The sequence below is a fragment of the Oncorhynchus keta genome, unplaced genomic scaffold (genome assembly GCF_023373465.1).
Source record: "Oncorhynchus keta strain PuntledgeMale-10-30-2019 unplaced genomic scaffold, Oket_V2 Un_scaffold_1004_pilon_pilon, whole genome shotgun sequence".
Lineage (NCBI taxonomy): Eukaryota > Metazoa > Chordata > Actinopteri > Salmoniformes > Salmonidae > Oncorhynchus > Oncorhynchus keta.
Window position 1 is genome coordinate 107,782 of NW_026290753.1, and position 21,687 is coordinate 129,468.

The window sequence follows — 21,687 nt, forward strand, 5'->3', positions numbered from 1 at the left end:
ACTGATCATCCCTAAAGCCAACACCTCATTTGGCCGCCTTTCGTTCCAGTACTCTGCTGCCTGTGACTGGAACGAATTGCAAAAATCGCTGAAGTTGGAGACTTTTATCTCCCTCACCAACTTCAAACATCAGCTATCCGAGCAGCTAACCGATCGCTGCAGCTGTACATAGTCTATAGGTAAATAGCTCACCCTTTTTCACCTACCTCATTCCCATACTGTTTTTATACTGTTTTTATTTATTTACTTTTCTGCTCTTTTGCACACCAATATCTCTACCTGTACATGCCCATCTGATCATTTATCACTCCAGTGTTAATCTGCAAAAATTGTATTATTCGCCTACCTCCTCATGCCTTTTGCACACATTGTATATAGACTGCCCATTTTTTTCTACTGTGTTATTGACTTGCTAATTGTTTACTCCATGTGTAACTCTGTGTTGACTGTTCACACTGCTATGCTTTATCTTGGCCAGGTCGCAGTTGCAAATGAGAACTTGTTCTCAACTAGCCTACCTGGTTAAATAAAGGTGAAATAAATAAAAAAAAAAAAAATAAACAATATGAAAACTTAGGACACTAAAGAGGCCTTTCTACTGACTCTGAAAAACACCAAAAGGTGGTGAAGGAAGAAAACGACACCTCCACTTCGCTGATCCTCAACACATGGTCCCCACAAGGGTGCGTGCTCAGCACCCTCCTGTACCCCCTGTTCACCTGTGACTGCATGGCTACGCACGCCTCCAACTCAATCATCAATTTAGCAGACGACACAACAGCAGTAGGGCTGATTATCAACAATGACAAGACCGCCTACATGGAGGAGGTTAGGTCCCTGGTGGGGTGGTGCCAGGAAAATAACCTCTACCTCAATGTAATCAAAACGAAGTAGCTGATCTTGGACTTCAGGAAACAGCAGAGGGAGCACACCTTTATCCACATCAACGGGACAGCATTAGAGAAGGTGGAAAGCTTCAAGTTCCTCACGTACACATCACTGACAATCTGAAATGGTCCACCAACACAGACAGTGTGGCGAAGAAGGCGCAACAGCACGTCTTCAACCTCAGGAGGCTGAACAAATTTGGCTTGGCCCCTAAGACCCTCAGAAACTTTTACAGGTGCACAAATGAGAGCATCCTGTCGGGCTGTATCACTGCCTGGTATGGCAACTGCCCGCTTCCACTGGTCTCTCCAGAGGGTGGTATGGTCTTCACAACACATCACAGGGGGCACACTGTCTGCCCTCCAGGACACCTACAGCACCCGATGTCAAAGGAAGGCCAAAAAGATCATCAAGAACATCATCCACCTGAGCCACTGTTGGAGCTAGGAACACAAGCATTTCGCTACACCCGCAATAACCTCTGCTAATTTTGTGTGTGACTAATAACCTCAGGGCTCTCCAGAGGGTGGTACAGTCTGCCCAATGCATCACCTGCCCTCCAGGACACCTCCAGCACCTGAAGGACAACAACCATCCGAGCCACTGTTGTCGTTCAGCCCCAACTCTGTGAAACATATGATATTACAGTTTGTAATTTCCCGGTTGTAGGATAATCGTAAATCATCCATTTTATTTTCTAATGATTGGATGTTAGCAAGTATAATTGATGTAAGGGAATACCCCCCTGTATTGGACAAAAATGAATGGGAAGTCATTGGCATCGGACAAACCATATACACATTGTCCAATACCACCCAATTCGGCGTTGATTCATGCAAAGTGTATTGCAAATGCCATATGGCAATTGCCAGTTGTAACACTTTAAAAATTCAACAGGTGGCGAATCCACTCCACCATGGTTTTTCATATTGGAAATGTAACCCAAGTCAACATCCAAAAGCAAAATTCTGAAAAAATGATTTTTTTGTCAAAAACTTATCACCCCTTAAAAAAGTGCTTTCTGGACCGTTTTTCGAAATTCTTTCGATTTTTTTGTCAATTACACATGTGTAAGAACTGTATGAATATACTTTTGTCCAATTTTATTATCATATATATATATATATATTTTATTTTATTTTTTTTACATGCGCATAAGTAATATGTTTTGTCCATTTTCAATATGATTTCATAGGAAGTCAAAAGTCAAAAGTCAAAAATGTCAAAATTTTGTAAAAATCTTCACACACCCTTAAAAAAGTGCTTTCTGGACCGTTTTTCGAAATTCTTTCAAATTTTGTGTCAATTACACACGTATAAAAACTGTATCGACATACTTTAGTTGTATTTTATTATCATAATTTTTTTTTTTTTACTTGTGCATAAGGAATATGACTTGTCCATTTACATACAATATGATTTCATAGGAAGTCAAAAGTCAAAGTCAAAAGTCACTTTTTGGGGGGCCAAAAGCCATAAGAAATTTGACATGCTCAAAAATCCTGAGGAAATGCAAAATTGACTGGCCTGATGAACTCAAGATGGCATGTGTTGACTTCATCATGTCCATTTGGTGATGTTTTTTTCACTATAGAATCATATGGCAAATGCACGTGCATTTGCAATATGTTTCAATGGGCATTTACCATATGAAATTTGACATGCTCAAAAATGCTAAATTGACTGGCCTGATGAACACAGGATGGCCGAGCAGTGATAGTTGTACCTTTCCATCACTCGTTGTGTTGATTTCATCATGTCCATTTGTTTGTTTTCTTACTTTTGCAAAGTCACTGTGCATTTGCAATATGGTTCAATGGGCATGTACCATCACGATTTTGTCATGCTATAAAAATCCTGCAGGAATGCAAAATTGACTGGCCTGATGAACACAGGGTGGCCTGGCAGTGATAGTTGTTCCTTTCCATCACTCGTTGTGTTGATTTCATCATGTCCATTTGGTGATGTTTTTTCACTATAGAATCATATTGCAAATGCACATGCATTGTTGTGCAACTGGTAACCCAAAAATAAAAATATGGTTGTAAATGCATTTACCGGGACTCCTATTGTTCATGCCCGCTATGGGAGTACCCTACTACGGCCCTCTATCTATGGGGGCCGTCCTGAGTGCTTTATGGACTGTTTAAAATATTCTGATGGATACGCATTGTTGTGCAACTGGTGATTGAAAATAGGCACCTGGTAACCCAAAAATAAAAATATGGTTGTAAATGCATTTACCGGTCATTCTGATATTAATGCCCACTATGGGAACACAGGATGGCCGGGCAGTGATAGTTGTTCCTTTCCATCACTCGTTGTGTTGATTTCATCATGTCCATTTGGTGATGTTTTTTCACTGTTCAATCATATTGCAAGTGCATGTGCATTTGCAATATGTTTCAATGGGCATTTACCATATGAAATTTGACATGCTCAAAAATGCAAAATTGACTGGCCTGATGAACACAGGATGGCCGAGCAGTGATAGTTGTACCTTTCCATCACTCGTTGTGTTGATTTCATCATGTCCATTTGTTTATGTTTTCTCACTTTTGCAAAGTCACTGTGCATTTGCAATATGGTTCAATGGGCAGGTACCATCACAAATTTTTCATGCTGTAAAAATCCTGCAGGAATGTGAAATTGACTGGCCCGATGAACTCGGGATGGCTGAGCAGTGATTCTGGTTCATCTCATTGGCTCGTTAGGGTTGATTTGAGAATGTCACTTTGGTGATGGTACCTCACTGTTTAAACATATTGCAAATGGACAAGAGTCACCAGCAAGTCACTGTCCATCAGTCAATTAGATATCATTCGGACACCAAACTGATACAAACTGACACTAAACCCGCTTTTTCCAACTCGTTTAGTAGCCAACTATCACATACTTCAGAGCTGGCCCAAAATTCACAACGCCTTCGGTTCAAACCATAAAAAAACATAAAACACGTAGTTACGTTCTAGCTGCGGGTCCATTTCTTATGTTACGTGTAGGCCTAGCTGAGGCGACCCCGAATCCCAAGTTTCAGCTCGATCGGTCATTTGGTGTTCGAGCAAAACCCTAATTGGTGCTGAAAATCCACTTTTTTCCATGACTTGCTACGGGGTCCTTGAATGAGCTATCGGACAGAAACGTTGGGGTCTGTCTATATGGGCCGAGACGGTCGCAATGCACCTAGTCTTGCGACTCTGGAACATTTCTAAATGTCGTCATTTTCGTGATGCAAAAATGAATTGAAATCATTGCAAATGTACGAGGCTGTTTCTCGGTCCGAGAACCTTCTAGAGCCACTTAACTCACCACGCACTATCGACCAATGGTCTAGAACGGGATTCTAAAGTTTCGGAACTCTAGGTCCGACGGTTCTTTAAAAGTTCCAACAAGGTTAACTAATGCAGGCAGTGTATGTCTCTACGCACCCCAATGGGTCCCTACTTCCAAACTGTGTGTGTGTGTGATTTAGTTTTCCTTAGAAATTTTACGGGAAAAATGACTGATTTACAGTTCATGGGGGTTGCCTAATCACATATATGAAGTTTTGGAAAGATCTGACTTTTTTAACCCCTCAAAACAGCCCAAGAGACACCAATTATGGCACTTCCGCTTGGCACAGGAACCTATAAGTCAACACATATCCTCACTGGGGTATGCTTTTACAGAATCCTGAGTTTTAAGTCCTTACGTTAAGAACTGACTGATTTACACAGGGTTGAATGCACTATGTCTATCAAACTGCAGGCAGGGTATGGATAAAAACTTTTAGGGTGAGTTTAACCACTTCCGGTTGGTCCAGGAAGCTTAGAATCAACACAGGTAGACCAAGTAGTGGCCTGATGGACTGTCATCGAAGACAGGTTCATACGACATTCATAACCCACATAGGCTTCAGGTTCAATTTAGGGGTGCAGGCAATGTATTCCTATGGGGAGAGAAGTCAATGCAAACTCTTTGAAGTAAACACCTTCTTTTAACTATTAAGGGTTAATGCCACACGGTCAAGGTTAGGCTTGCACAGATCGGAAGGACCTTAGGAACATACCTGAGGTCGAATTGTGCTTCTCACCCTAACGGTTCTCTCACTGTCACCCAAAAACAAATGACGTTGTGGGGCAGGCTTCATTTTGGGCCTACTTTTCTAATGGTCGCTGCGCTTAGACCGAGCGAGCTACGGTCAAGCGGGATATCTCGTTGAACTCGGCACGACCTAGAGATTATGTTTATGCCGTTGCCTGCTCTCTGTGTCTTTGAGCACCGCACTTTTTAACTCCATCCTAGCTGTGTGTGCGTGTGAGAGCTTTTCTTTGACATCTGTTGGGAGAAATGACTGATTTACAGTTCATGAGGGTTACCTAGTTACACATATGAAGTTTAGGAAAGATGTGACTTTTTTAACCCTTCAAAACAGACAGTGTGACCCAATTAAAGGCACTTCCGGTTCGCACAGGAAGCTATAAGTAAACACATGTCTTGATTGACATAGACACTTACAGAATCCTGAGTTTTAAGTCTTTAAGTTAAGAATTGACTGATCTACGATCTACACAGGGTTGAATGTAGTCATTTTCACCTTTGAAGGTTATGTACATCAAAACACCTTTTGGGTCAATTTAACCACTTCTGGTTGCTCCAGGAAGCTTATAATCGACACAGGTAGACCTCATAGTGGTCTGATGGACTGTCATAGAAGACAGCTTCATAAGGCATTCATAACCCACATAGGCTTCAGGTTGAATTTAGAGGTGCAGGCAATGTATTCCTATGGGGAGAGAAGTCAATGCAAACTGTTTGATGTAAACACCTTTTAACTGGTAAGGGTTAATGCCACACGGTCAAGGTTAGGCTTGTACGGATCGGGAGGACCTCGGGTACGTTCCTGAGGTCGAATTGTGCTTCTCACCTTAACGGTTCTCTCACTGTCACCCAAAAGCAAATGACATTGAGGGCCAGCCTTCATTTTGGGCCTACTTTGCTAATGGTCGCTGTGCTTAGACCGAGCGAGCTACGGTCAAGCGGGGCATCTTGTTGAACTCGGCACGGCCTAGAGAATATGGAACTGCCATTGTAGGCTTTGTGTGTCTTTAAGCACCGCACTTTGTCACTCCATCCTTGCTGTGTTTGTGTTTCTGTGTGTGTGTGTGTGTGTGTGTGTGAGAGAGAGCTTTTCTTTGACATCTGTTGGGAGAAATGACTGACTTACAGTTTATGGGGGTTGCCTAATCACACATATGAAGTTTTGAAAAGATCTGACCTTTTTAACCCCCGGAAACTGCCACTGTGACACCATTTAAGGCACTTGCAGTTGGCACAGGAAGCTATAAATAAACTCATATCCTGATTGGGGTATGCCTTTACAGAATCCTGAGTTTTAAGTCTTTACGTTAAGAACTGAGTTATTTACGGAGGGTTTAGTGAGTGTGTTATTTCCGAAAATCATAGAAAATCACAGAAATCTCGCAGAGCTCCACAGCACACTTTAAAAAGATTCGTAAGAACACCCTGCAACTGGATCTGTAACCGTTGGAAAAAAAACACCTATCCGTGAACATCACCAATCCGTCGTTGTACGATTTCTCATAAATGACGATAGATAAATGGCTGGTTCTTTTTTTATTGACACCGGAGGCTCCTTGACTTTGACATGAAGTGGAAAAATAATTTCTCTATTTTCATTTTGGACCTTTAATCCCAGATAAATGGCCATAACTCAAAAACCGTTGAGGCCTAGACGCCATCTTGTTCGGGACCAACTGCCCATTATGCCAAACCTACACTCACCGAGTTTCGGCTTCGAAATATTTTCCGTTTTCGAGATAAGGCCCCGTCGTGAATCGTGATGTTTTGTCCAATAGCAATATGATTGCTTATGCCCTCTTGTGGGATTTTCCGGGACAACGGAAAAATGACCAAAATCTTATTATTTTTGTAAAGCGGAAACCGAATGTCCGACAAAGTTCATTTGATGACTTCTCGGTAGGTCCGACCCTGCCGCTCGGCCCGACGCCGTCCGCGAATTTTACAAACGATTTCGGACGTCTAGTAAGGGACCGTACATTTGCAATATGGACTTTCTCACTAACCATACAGCAACTGACGAAATCTTCCCTTAAGGTATGGCAGTGGGAGTTTACTCGCTCGCCTACGGATTCTCAAAAGTCAGCCTGATCAGCGTCCTCTTTTCCTTCGTCTTTTCTTCACGCTTTTGACGTAGGAAATATAAATGTACTGTTTGAAAGTGTGAAGAATGATAAAATAAAATGTGAATCACATTTTATCTGGCGTACCCCCGACGGCATTACCCTGAATACCTGATCTAGAACAATACCAGCTGTTGTTCCTGTTGTCATTCTCACTGCAACACTGGTGGTTGTACCACATCTTAGTGCACTTTAACAATAACCACTTTTCTCAACTTTTGGCAATCATTTATTTGACATAATAAACAGTGTGGTTCGAGCCCTGAATGCTTATTGGGTTGACAGCTGTATACCACGGGTATGACAAAACATTTATTTTTAATGCTGTAATTACATTAACCAGTTTATAATAGAAATAAGTCACCTCCTAGGTTTTGTGATATATTTACAATATACCACAGGTAACAGCTGTATAAGAACAGAACTACACCCCCTCGGGCCTTATTGCTTAATTAAATTACCTCTGTCAATAGCCCCCCAGGATTAGGGGACTTCCTCCAAGTCTGGTAGAGCATGGTAGTGAGGGCCTTTATGAACTCGGTCCTTAATTAAGATATCTGTACACTGGTTGCACATGTTGATCATCCTCAAGGTAGATGTCCACTAGGTAATTTACGATGTGCTATGCTTTCAACCACTTTGATAATGTGTTGCCACTGAGTTCAGCCTGTGGTATGAACATGAAATATGCTTTACTCTGTAGTCACACTTCTTTTGCAATTTTTCAATGTAGTCAAACTGCAAAAAAATATTATCTCTCCCACCTGCAAGTTCATCTCTACCCCTCTTTTTGACAGTACATTTGACCAGTTTGTTGGCCTGGTAACCTTCCGCTAGGGGTCAGATAATAATGTTTCCCTTTTTAATCCTAGTTATTGAATATCGATTATTGGTGGAATTATGTTGGTCGATAATATTGGTTAGTGTCTAGTTATTGTATATCAGCCCAACCCGTTTATCATGAACAGAGCCATGTACATTATTTTTTTAAAGTCAATCATTTGGTGTAGAAGTAGGTAATGTAGTTATGTTACATCTTATCCAGATTTCTTCCTTTGCCAAGCAGCATATGGATTCTCCCAGACAGCTCTTAAGCTGTTCATCAAGACACTATAACTGGAGCCATGGGGGTCTAAGCCATAGTGCCATCTTCATGCAAGAAAGGTGAGAAGGGGAAGGGCTTGGATGTAACACACAGAGGACAATCATTCAGATTTGAGGAATGGTTTTAGTGTAACACACAGAGGACATGGATTTAGAATGGAGGAATGGTTTTGATGTAACACACAGAGGAAATGGATTCAGATCTGTGGAATGGTTTTGATGTAACACACAGAGGAAATGGATTCAGATCGGTGGAATGGTTTTGATGTAACCCACAGAGGACATGGATTCAGATTTGAGGAATGGTTTTAGTGTAACACACAGAGGAAATGGATTTAGAATGGAGGAATGGTTTTAGTGTAACACACAGAGGACATGGATTTAGAATGGAGGAATGGTTTTAGTGTAACACACAGAGGACATGGATTTAGAATGGAGGAATGGTTTTAGTGTAACACACAGAGGACATGGATTTAGAATGGAGGAATGGTTTTAGTGTAACACACAGAGGAAATGGATTCAGATCAGTGGAATGGTTTTGATGTAACCCACAGAGGACATGGATTCAGATCAGTGGAATGGTTTTGATGTAACACACATAGGAAATGGATTCAGATCAGTGGAATGGTTTTGATGTAACACACAGAGGAAATGGATTCAGATCTGTGGAATGGTTTTGATGTAACACACGGAGGAAATGGATTCAGATCTGTGGAATGGTTTTGATGTAACACACGGAGGAAATGGATTCAGATCTGTGGAATGGTTTTGATGTAACACACAGAGGAAATGGATTCAGATCTGTGGAATGGTTTTGATGTAACACGCAGAGGACATGAATTCAGATTTGAGGAATGGTTTTAGTGTAACACACAGAGGACATGGATTTAGAATGGAGGAATGGTTTTAGTGTAACACACAGAGGACATGAATTCAGATTTGAGGAATGGTTTTAGTGTAACACACAGAGGACATGGATTTAGAATGGAGGAATGGTTTTAGTGTAACACACAGAGGACATGGATTTAGAATGGAGGAATGGTTTTAGTGTAACACACAGAGGACATGGATTTAGAATGGAGGAATGGTTTTGATGTAACACACAGAGGAAATGGATTCAGATCGGTGGAATGGTTTTGATGTAACACACAGAGGAAATGGATTCAGATCGGTGGAATGGTTTTGATGTAACACACAGAGGAAATGGATTTAGAATGGAGGAATGGTTTTGATGTAACACATACTGCACATACTGTCAGGGTAATGTTTTGGTTTTAACAAGTGGAAGACATGACTATTCGCCCAGGAGCTAGCAACGCTAGCTAACGCACACAGATTAGCATCACTGTAGTGCTATTCACTCAACTGTACGACTTGATTAGTTTAGTGTTAGCTAGCTACATGGCTGTCTTTGTTTCCAAGATAATTGTGTAGTTTAGTGTGTGTAGCCTTGGAGTGATTATCTTAATTCACTGAGGTTCGCTAGCCAGCTATTTGTCGTCCTTAACGTAGGAGACTCTGCTAGCTAGCCAACAGCTAACAGCTAACAGCTAGCCAACGTCACCACACGTCTACTGATTCGAATTCAATCACCGGTCAGGTAGTATCACATTTTCATTTCATTTCATTACAGTACAACGGTTTGATTTGTTTGATCGTAGCTAGCTACATAGCTAGCTACATAGCCGTCTTTGTTTCAAAGATAATTGTGTAGTCTAGAGCGATTTCCTAGGTTAGCTAGCCAGCTATTGTCGTTCTTTTAACTCAACGTAACGTAAACAACACTGCTAGCTAGCCAGCTAGCCCCGAATAGTAGCACTGTAGAAACTATTACACTCAACGGAACGACTTGATTAGTGTAGTGCCAACAACGCAGCTACTGCCAGCTAGCCTACTTTAGCAGTACTGTATCATTTTAATCATTTTAGTCAATAAGATTCTTGCTACGTAAGCTTAACTTTCTGAACATTCGAGACGTGTAGTCCACTTGTCATTCCAATCTCCTTGCATTAGCGTAGCCTTTTCTGTAGCCTGTCAACTATGTGTCTGTCTATCCCTGTTCTCTCCTCTCTGCACAGACCATACAAACGCTCCACACCGCGTGGCCGCGACCACCCTAATCTGGTGGTCCCAGCGCGTACGACCCACGTGGAGTTCCAGGTCTCCGGTAGCCTCTGGAACTGCCAATCTGCGGCCAACAAGGCAGAGTTCATCTCAGCCTATGCCTCCCTCCAGTCCCTTGACTTCTTGGCACTGACGGAAACATGGATCACCACAGATAACACTGCTACTCCTACTGCTCTCTCCTCGTCCGCCCACGTGTTCTCGCACACCCCGAGAGCTTCTGGTCAGCGGGGTGGTGGCACCGGGATCCTCATCTCTCCCAAGTGGTCTTTCTCTCTTTCTCCCCTTACCCATCTGTCTATTGCCTCCTTTGAATTCCATGCTGTCACAGTTACCAGCCCTTTCAAGCTTAACATCCTTATCATTTATCGCCCTCCAGGTTCCCTCGGAGAGTTCATCAATGAGCTTGATGCCTTGATAAGCTCCTTTCCTGAGGACGGCTCACCTCTCACAGTTCTGGGCGACTTTAACCTCCCCACGTCTACCTTTGACTCATTCCTCTCTGCCTCCTTCTTTCCACTCCTCTCCTCTTTTGACCTCACCCTCTCACCTTCCCCCCTACTCACAAGGCAGGCAATACGCTTGACCTCATCTTTAATAATAATAATAATATATGCCATTTAGCAGACGCTTTTATCCAAAGCGACTTACAGTCATGTGTGCATACATTCTACGTATGGGTGGTCCCGGGATCGAACCCACTACCCTGGCGTTACAAGCGCCATGCTCTACCAACTGAGCTACAGAAGGACCACTAGATGCTGTTCTTCCACTAACCTCATTGCAACTCCCCTCCAAGTCTCCGACCACTACCTTGTATCCTTTTCCCTCTCGCTCTCATCCAACACTTCCCACACTGCCCCTACTCGGATGGTATCGCGCCGTCCCAACCTTCGCTCTCTCTCCCCCGCTACTCTCTCCTCTTCCATCCTATCATCTCTTCCCTCTGCTCAAACTTTCTCCAACCTATCTCCTGATTCTGCCTCCTCAACCCTCCTCTCCTCCCTTACTGCATCCTTTGACTCTCTATGTCCCCTATCCTCCAGGCCGGCTCGGTCCTCCCCTCCCGCTCCGTGGCTCGACGACTCATTGCGAGCTCACAGAACAGGGCTCCGGGCAGCCGAGCGGAAATGGAGGAAAACTCGCCTCCCTGCGGATCTGGCATCCTTTCACTCCCTCCTCTCTACATTTTCCTCCTCTGTCTCTGCTGCTAAAGCCACTTTCTACCATTCTAAATTCCAAGCATCTGCCTCTAACCCTAGGAAGCTCTTTGCCACCTTCTCCTCCCTCCTGAATCCTCCCCCCCTCCCTCTCTGCAGATGACTTCGTCAACCATTTTGGAAAGAAGGTCGACGACATCCGATCCTCGTTTGCTAAGTCAAACGACACCGCTGGTTCTGCTCACACTGCCCTACCCTATGCTCTGACCTCTTTCTCCCCTCTCTCTCCAGATGAAATCTCGCGTCTTGTGACGGCCGGCCGCCCAACAACCTGCCCGCTTGACCCTATCCCCTCCTCTCTTCTCCAGACCATTTCCGGAGACCTTCTCCCTTACCTCACCACGCTCATCAACTCATCCCTGACCGCTGGCTACGTCCCTCCCGTCTTCAAGAGAGCGAGAGTTGCACCCCTTCTGAAAAAACCTACACTCGATCCCTCCGATGTCAACAACTACAGACCAGTATCCCTTCTCTCTTTTGTCTCCAAAACTCTTGAGCGTGCCGTCCTTGGCCAGCTCTACCGCTATCTCTCTCAGAATGACCTTCTTGATCCAAATCAGTCAGGTTTCAAGACTAGTCATTCAACTGAGACTGCTCTTCTCTGTATCACGGAGGCGCTCCGCACTGCTAAAGCTAACTCTCTCTCCTCTGCTCTCATCCTTCTAGACCTATCGGCTGCCTTCGATACTGTGAACCATCAGATCCTCCTCTCCACCCTCTCCGAGTTGGGCATCTCCGGCGCGGCCCACGCTTGGATTGCGTCCTACCTGACAGGTCGCTCCTACCAGGTGGCGTGGCGAGAATCTGTCTCCTCACCACGCGCTCTCACCACTGGTGTCCCCCAGGGCTCTGTTCTAGGCCCTCTCTTATTCTCGCTATACACCAAGTCACTTGGCTCTGTCATAACCTCACATGGTCTCTCCTATCATTGCTATGCAGACGACACACAATTAATCTTCTCCTTTCCCCTTCTGATGACCAGGTGGCGAATCGCATCTCTGCATGTCTGGCAGACATATCAGTGTGGATGACGGATCACCACCTCAAGCTGAACCTCAGCAAGACGGAGCTCCTCTTCCTCCCGGGAAGGACTGCCCGTTCCATGATCTCGCCATCACGGTTGACAACTCCATTGTGTCCTCCTCCCAGAGCGCTAAGAACCTTGGCGTGATCCTGGACAACACCCTGACGTTCTCAACTAACATCAAGGCGGTGTCCCGTTCCTGTAGGTTCATGCTCTACAACATCCGCAGAGTACGACCCTGCCTCACACAGGAAGCGGCGCAGGTCCTAATCCAGGCACTTGTCATCTCCCGTCTTGATTACTGCAACTCGCTGTTGGCTGGGCTCCCTGCCTGTGCCATTAAACCCCTACAACTCATCCAGAACGCCGCAGCCCGTCTGGTGTTCAACCTTCCCAAGTTCTCTCACGTCACCCCGCTCCTCCGCTCTCTCCACTGGCTTCCAGTTGAAGCTCGCATCCGCTACAAGACCATGGTGCTCGCCACGGAGCTGTGAGGGGAACGGCACCTCAGTACCTCCAGGCTCTGATCAGGCCCTACACCCAAACAAGGGCACTGCGTTCATCCACCTCTGGCCTGCTCGCCTCCCTACCACTGAGGAAGTACAGTTCCCGCTCAGCCCAGTCAAAACTGTTCGCTGCTCTGGCCCCCAATGGTGGAACAAACTCCCTCACGACGCCAGGACAGCGGAGTCAATCACCACCTTCCGGAGACACCTGAAACCCCACCTCTTCAAGGAATACCTAGGATAGGGTAAGTAAGGGTAAGTAATCCTTCTCCCCCCCAATAAGATTTAGATGCAAGTGGCTGTTCCACTGGATGTCATAAGGTGTATGCACCAATTTGTAAGTCGCTCTGGATAAGAGCGTCTGCTAAATGACTTAAATGTAAATGTAAATGTAAATGATTGCTCTTTGACCATCATATGCTCATACATTCTTACTGATTTCAATTTAGCACTCTGGAGTTTAGAGTGACTTGTGCCTTCAGAAAATGATCTTGGACAGTCAGCATAAAGATATGTAGCAGGTTATGTGGTTCTATTGAGGTAGATTCCTTACATTGGGTAAATAGAGGAGATCAGTTCAAGAGGTCTGGACTATATTATTTAACGATGAACATTAAGAGATCAAATAGCAGGTTTTAATCTTAACTGCCCAAACATGTGACTGACTGACTGACTGACTGACTGACTGAGTGACTGACTGACTGACTGAGTGTCTGACGGAGTGAGTGACGAAGTGACTGACTGACTGAGTGACGAAGTGACTGACTGAGTGATTGACTGACTGACTGACTGACTGTCGGAGTGACTGACTGACTGACTGAGTGTCTGACTGACTGACTGACTGTCGGAGTGACTGACTGACTGACTGAGTAAGCAAGCAGAGACAAACACACTCACATTTGATTAGACTTTTTTTGACAGACCTCTACTCACAGACACCCCCCTCTCTTCCATTCCCTCCCGATCATCTACCCATGTCTTCACCCTAGAATTCCATGTATCAAGAATAACAGTATCATCTGAATATATGATACAGTATATGCTATCTCAGGGCAGCTGCTCCTACAGCCATCCAAATATACTGTACATAGGGACAGGATAGATGACTGAGAACTGTGGTGATCCAGTTGAGATGGATTTCTTTGTACTGCACTCACTGTTGAATCTCACCCATTGCGCTCTCATTGACAAAAAATATAAGATCCACAGAATAGGTTTTGGACTGGGTTCATATGCGCTCAACTCTTAAAAAGCTGATGGATGGGCCTGGAGAAATACAACCACTCTCAGATTAATAGACATAGCTATGGATGCAAGGACTGACCATCCAGGATATCAAAACTATTGTTTTAACCATGTTTTGAGGCTGTATTGTGTTTGCTTACATTTACTTTGTTTACAAACATTGGAGAAAAAACAATATTATATGTTGGGTTCTGGTGGAGTGTGACAGTTGAACTAAGCTCATGAGAAATTTGTACGTTATATTCTTCAAACTGAGTGGGTATATACCATTAGATGGTTCTCTGATTAAACATGTTCCCGCATATAAATACTTAGGCATTAGGATTGATACAAATTTTACATTTAGAAAACCTACACAGTAGATGAGCTGGTTGAAAAGATAACATTTAAAGTTGTCTTTCCTACAGTCAACCTTTAATCTGTTCTTGATTATGGTGATATTATTTATCAAAGTGGAGATGATACTACTCTTAAACCTTTGGATACCATCTACCATAATGCCCTTCGTTTTCTAACAGGGGAAAGTTTTGATACTCATCACTGCATCCTGTATCAAAAGGTTGGCTGGACTTCGCTATAGACCCCTAGATCTCTACATGAATCCCTTTTTGCATACAATGCCCTACTTCATAAACTTCCATCTTATCTAACTTGAAGTAGAGACCCCTGAGTTTCCTAACCCGTTCACAGGACTGGTTAACTCTTAAGGTTCCTAGGGTCTCCATCTGCTTTTTTCATTTTAATTCACCATATTACTGGAACAAAATTCTAAATACATTTCATCTTGCGGTTCTGGTGCTGTTCAGGCAATTTAAAGTCATTGGGGACTTATTTGTTGAGGAAGATAACAGTTTTTCTGGGTGATTTGTGACGTTTTATTTGTGCTTCCCAAGACTGTGTTTTTTGTATTTAAATATAAGTAACATGGTTAAAATAGACATCCTTAGTTGTATAAGTTTTGTTGTAATTAAGCAGCCAGGTTAAGTGTGTGAATGTGTAGTTGTGGGGCCACCTGCTGTATTATTTGTGCAACTGCATCTCTATGCATATAAACTCAGCAAAAAAAGAAACGTCCCTTTTTGGGGGGGGAGTGTCTTCTACATCCTGAAATATATTCCTGGGGGGTGTCTTCTACATCCTGAAATATATTCCTGGGGGGGTGTCTTCTACATCCTGAAATATATTCCTGGGGGGGTGTCTTCTATATCCTGAAATATATTCCTGGGGGGTGTCTTCTACATCCTGAAATATATTCCTGGGGGGGGTGTATTCTACATCCTGAAATATATTCCTGGGGGGTGTGTCTTCTACATCCTGAAATGTATTCCTGGGGGTGTATTCTGCATCCTGAAATATATTGCTGGGGGGGTGTGTCTAAATCAAATCAAATCAAATTTTATTTGTCACATACACATGGTTAGCAGATGTTAATGCGAGTGTAGCGAAATGCTTGTGCTTCTAGTTCCGACAATGCAGTAATAACCAACAAGTAATCTAACTAACAATTCCTAAACTACTGTCTTATACACAGTGTAAGGGGATAAAGAATATGTACATAAGGATATATGACTGAGTGATGGTACAGAGCAGCATAGGCAAGATACAGTAGATGGTATCGAGTACAGTATATACATATAAGATGAGTATGTAAACAAAGTGGCATAGTTAAAGTAGCTAGTGATACATGTATTACATAAGGATGCAGTCGATGATATAGAGTACAGTATATACGTATGCATATGAGATGAATAATGTAGGGTAAGTAACATTATATAAGGTAGCATTGTTTAAAGTGGCTAGTGATATATTTACATCATTCCCATCAATTCCCATTATTAAAGTGGCTGGAGTTGAGTCAGTGTCAGTGTGTTGGCAGCGGCCACTCAATGTTAGTGGTGGCTGTTTAACAGTCTGATGGCCTTGAGATAGAAGCTGTTTTTCAGTCTCTCGGTCCCAGCTTTGATGCACCTGTACTGACCTCGCCTTCTGGATGATAGCGGGGTGAACAGGCAGTGGTTCGGGTGGTTGATGTCCTTGATGATCTTTATGGCCTTCCTGTAACATCGGGTGGTGTAGGTGTTGTAGGTCTTCTACATCCTGAAATATATTCCTGGGGGTGTCTTCTACATCCTGAAATATATTCCTGGGGGTGTGTCCTCTACATCCTGAAATATATTCCTGGGGGTGTCTTCTACATCCTGAAATATATTCCTGGGGGGGTGTGTCTTTTACATCCTGAAATATATTCCTGGGGGGGTGTGTCTTCTACATCCTGAAATATATTCCTGGGGGGGTGTGTATTCTACATCCTGAAATATGTTCAATGAGCAATGTTGAAAGACTTAACCCCCCCACCCTCATATGATGAGTGGTATAGTCTTAAACCAATGTTTAAAGACTTAACCCCCCCCCCACCCTCATATGATGAGTGGTATAGTCTTAAACCAATGTTTAAAGACTTAACCCCCCCCCCACCCTCATATGATGAGTGGTATAGTCTTAAACCAATGTTTAAAGACTTAACCCCCCCACCCTCATGTGATGAGTGGTATAGTCTTAAACCAATGTTTAAAGACTTAACCCCCCCACCCACATATGATGAGTGGTATAGTCTTAAACCAATGTTTAAAGACTTAACCCCCCACCCTCATATGATGAGTGGTATAGTCTTAAACCAATTTTTAAAGACTTAACCCCCACCCTCATATGATGAGTGGTATAGTCTTAAACCAATGTTTAAAGACTTAACCCCCCACCCTCATATGATGAGTGGTATAGTCTTAAACCAATGTTTAAAGACTTAACCCCCCACCCTCATATGATGAGTGGTATAGTCTTAAACCAATGTTTAAAGACTTAACCCCCCACCCTCATATGATGAGTGGTATAAAGTCTTAAACCAATGTTTAAAGACTTAACCCCCCACCCACATATGATGAGTGGTATAGTCTTAAACCAATGTTTAAAGACTTAACCCCCCCCCACCCTCATATGATGAGTGGTATAGTCTTAAACCAATTTTTAAAGACTTAACCCCCCACCCTCATATGATGAGTGGTATAGTCTTAAACCAATGTTTAAAGACTTAACCCCCCACCCTCATATGATGAGTGGTATAGTCTAAAACCAATGTTTAAAGACTTAACCCCCACCCTCATATGATGAGTGGTATAGTCTTAAACCAATGTTTAAAGACTTAACCCCCCACCCTCATATGATGAGTGGTATAGTCTTAAACCAATGTTTAAAGACTTAACCCCCCACCCTCATATGATGAGTGGTATAGTCTTAAACCAATGTTTAAAGACTTAACCCCCCCACCCTCATATGATGAGTGGTATAGTCTAAAACCAATGTTTAAAGACTTAACCCCCCCACCCTCATATGATGAGTGGTATAGTCTTAAACCAATGTTTAAAGACTTAACCCCCCCCACCCTCATATGATGAGTGGTATAGTCTTAAACCAATGTTTAAAGACTTAACCCCCCCACCCTCATATGATGAGTGGTATAGTCTTAAACCAATGTTTAAAGACTTAACCCCCCCCACCCTCATATGATGAGTGGTATAGTCTTAAACCAATGTTTAAAGACTTAACCCCCCACCCTCATATGATGAGTGGTATAGTCTTAAACCAATGTTTGAAGACTTAACCCCCCCACCCTCATATGATGAGTGGTATAGTCTTAAACCAATGTTTAAAGACTTAACCCCCCCCCCCCACCCTCATATGATGAGTGGTATAGTCTTAAACCAATGTTTAAAGACTTAACCCCCCCACCCTCATATGATGAGTGGTATAGTCTTAAACCAATGTTTAAAGACTTAACCCCCCACCCTCATATGATGAGTGGTATAGTCTTAAACCAATGTTTAAAGACTTAACCCCCCCACCCTCATATGATGAGTGGTATAGTCTTAAACCAATGTTTAAAGACTTAACTCTCCCCTCCAATATATTTCAGGATGATGCAGAAGACGCCCCCCCCCCCCAAGAAGTCCCAGCATGTCACATCAGCATCCAGCTAAAGTAAGGTGCATTCTTGTACACACATCCCTAGATGTTCCTTTACATTACGTAATGACCACAATCTGTTTTCTTTCTAGATGATACTGAAAGCAAAATGCACAGCGAACTTGGGAGCTGTGAACTGGGTATGTAGTCTACTGTGTGTAATGCTGAAGGCTTGTAGCATGGTGAACTGGGTATGTAGTCTACTGTGTGTAATGCTGAAGGCTTGTAGCATGGTGAACTGGGTATGTAGTCTACTCTGTAATGCTGAAGGCTTGTAGCATGGTGAACTGGGTATGTAGTCTACTCTGTGTAATGCTGAAGGCTTGTAGCATGGTGAACTGGGTATGTAGTCTACTGTGTGTAATGCTGAAGGCTTGTAGCATGGTGAACTGGGTATGTAGTCTACTCTGTGTAATGCTGAAGGCTTGTAGCATGGTGAACTGGGTATGTAGTCTACTGTGTGTAATGCTGAAGGCTTGTAGCATGGTGAACTGGGTATGTAGTCTACTCTGTGTAATGCTGAAGGCTTGTAGCATGGTGAACTGGGTATGTAGTCTACTGTGTGTAATGCTGAAGGCTTGTAGCATGGTGAACTGGGTATGTAGTCTACTGTGTGTAATGCTGAAGGCTTGTAGCATGGTGAACTGGGTATGTAGTCTACTCTGTGTAATGCTGAAGGCTTGTAGCATGGTGAACTGGGTATGTAGTCTACTCTGTGTAATGCTGAAAGCTTGTAGCATGGTGAACTGGGTATGTAGTCTACTCTGTGTAATGCTGAAGGCTTGTAGCATGGTGAACTGGGTATGTAGTCTACTCTGTGTAATGCTGAAGGCTTGTAGCATGGTGAACTGGGTATGTAGTCTACTGTGTGTAATGCTGAAGGCTTGTAGCATGGTGAACTGGGTATGTAGTCTACTGTGTGTAATGCTGAAGGCTTGTAGCATGGTGAACTGGGTATGTAGTCTACTGTGTGTAATGCTGAAGGCTTGTAGCATGGTGAACTGGGTATGTAGTCTACTGTGTGTAATGCTGAAGGCTTGTAGCATGGTGAACTGGGTATGTAGTCTACTGTGTGTAATGCTGAAGGCTTGTAGCATGGTTGAGATATAATAGTTGTGATGACTTGTTGAGTAGTTATAGATATCACTGAAAACCCCTTTAGTAATAGTGTCTTTTGTTTGCATGGTGGTATTGTGAAAGTGGGGTGTAGTTTGTCTTGATCATCCAATGAGGCACTACTCTTAATATATATTCTTCCTTTTTCTTCAAGGAAGCAGATGTCCTTCTAAGGGACACCCTAGATGCAACAAACATTTAAAGGCACCGTTTCCCTCCCAGGTGTAATTGGGATCTACAGGGAAGATCGCATTACAACCCTGAAAGAACTACGGTTGTATGATGGCCTGGATGAAGAGGAAAATATTCTCCTCAAGGAACCATTAATGTTACAGAGAGATTATGAGATGTTCTATGTGGAGGCAGTTGACAACAACAACATTAGTGTCTTTGCCTCTTCTGAGGAGCAGGAGTCAAGCCATTTTTGAGGAGTGGTCAAACCTTGTTTTTGTTGTGTTAATTGTTTCAGTTGTTAATTGTGTTGTTTAGTAAAGATGATGTAAAAGACACCCGAGTCTCTGATCTCTGTACTGGAGCTGGTATAACTTAATGAACAAAGCATATTCAGCTTGTCAGTATATCTATATAGTATAGTCTGTCTCCATTCTCATGAGGAAAGCAAATAGCATTACAAATCAGGACAGGTAGTAAGTGTGTGTGTGTGTGTGTGTGTGTGTGCTCAATGAAATTATATAATTACATAGTTATAATATTTATCAACACAGTTTTAACAGTACATACACAAGTCTGTTGTTCACTGCAAAAATATCAGTAGCTTGTCTCAAATATAGCATGAAGCAAAAAGTGTTGCAACTCATCTGCTGGTGCCGCTTTATATAATATTTCTTACACTCTTCAAAAATGAAATATGTCTGTATTCAGTGTGTGTTTGTGTTTCGTTTGTGTTTCGTTTGTTCAGTGTGTGTTTGTGTTTCGTTTGTGTTCAGTGTGTGACTGTGTTCAGTGTGTGTTTGTATTCAGTGTGTGTTTGTGTTCAGTGTGTGTTTGTATCCAGTGTGTGTTTGTTCAGTGTGTGTTTGTGTTCAGTGTGACTGTATCCAGTGTGTGTTTGTTCAGTTTGTGTTCAGTGTGTATTTGTATACAGTGTGTGTTTGTTAAGTTTGTGTTCAGTGAGTTTGTCTTCCGTTTGCGTTCAGTGTGTGACTGTGTTCAGTGTGACTGTCAAAATTCAGATGGTCAAAAAAAGTGGGCGGGGCCAACCATTTGACCCCGCCCACATTGAGCCCGGCCCAGAATTGCACCCTGGGGTCAGGGGGACTTGTGCAGCTCCGAAAGCTACTCCATTGTTTCAGTTTAAACTGCTGTGAATAGCCTATGTTATTTGAATAACCACTCAAAAGCCTGGTGTGATGAATATTCATCACTTCAAAATAAGTGCATCTAGCCTGCGTGACTGGGAACCCATTTAGATCAGTTGTGTTTGTTTTTTTAATCAGCAGTTTAGCCTACAAGGTCCAGGCACATTAGCAGGACAGTAATATGATGTATCAGCTAGCAGAAACATGCTTATACAGGGATTTCTAGAGGGGCACATGAATTATGATAATACACGAGCATTGAGGGGAGTTGTATCCATCTTTTCCAAGTTTGGCTTCTGAGTTTTAAAAGCTTTTGAACATTGGGTGGAAAAGTAACTTCTCAAAAGCATCTGGCGACTGAAGGGGAATGTTCACATAAGGCAGCGGTTCGATTGTGCGTCAAGAATTCAGCAGAGCGAGTTTGTATGAAGGTCAGGTTATTAAATGGGTACATAGTTCAATAGTAATATTCTCTAAAATGCTCTGTTGACAAACACACTTTGCTGCCCTGTTTCAATTCGTCCACATGGCTGGGTGAACCTATTCAAGTAAGTCAATACATTTAGAAAATGTGAGAAAAACAATATATTATTAGCTAACTAGCTACAGTGCAGACTAACTCAAATGAGCTGCTAAATGGCTATCTATCTAGCCAACTTTACATACTGCATAGATAGCTGACTAAGTTCATTAAATATCACCAGCTACCTAACTTAATATTAGCTATCTTGATGTATTTATCACTGTAAAAAACAGCTCCAAATGCATTTGTAGGTATCTAGCTAACAGCCATGGAGGAGGGTGAAAGGATAATGTTTGCAGCCCCAACTTTCAAGGTGAGAGAGGAGGCTATTCTGGATAGAGCGGGTACTTTTGTGTAGTTCCAGTCCCTAGAAGTGAGGAGGGAGATAATAGTAACAT

General features: G+C 42.9%; 1 long non-coding RNA gene across 1 annotated transcript; it reads left to right on the forward strand.

Annotated features, from left to right (window-relative positions):
* The first annotated feature begins 18,237 nt into the window (after positions 1-18,237).
* LOC127927252 (uncharacterized) lies at positions 18,238-19,950 on the forward strand. Its single transcript, XR_008126691.1, has 3 exons — positions 18,238-18,346; positions 18,424-18,471; positions 19,602-19,950. It is a non-coding gene; the product is annotated as an uncharacterized LOC127927252 (long non-coding RNA).
* Positions 19,951-21,687: the final 1,737 nt, after the last annotated feature.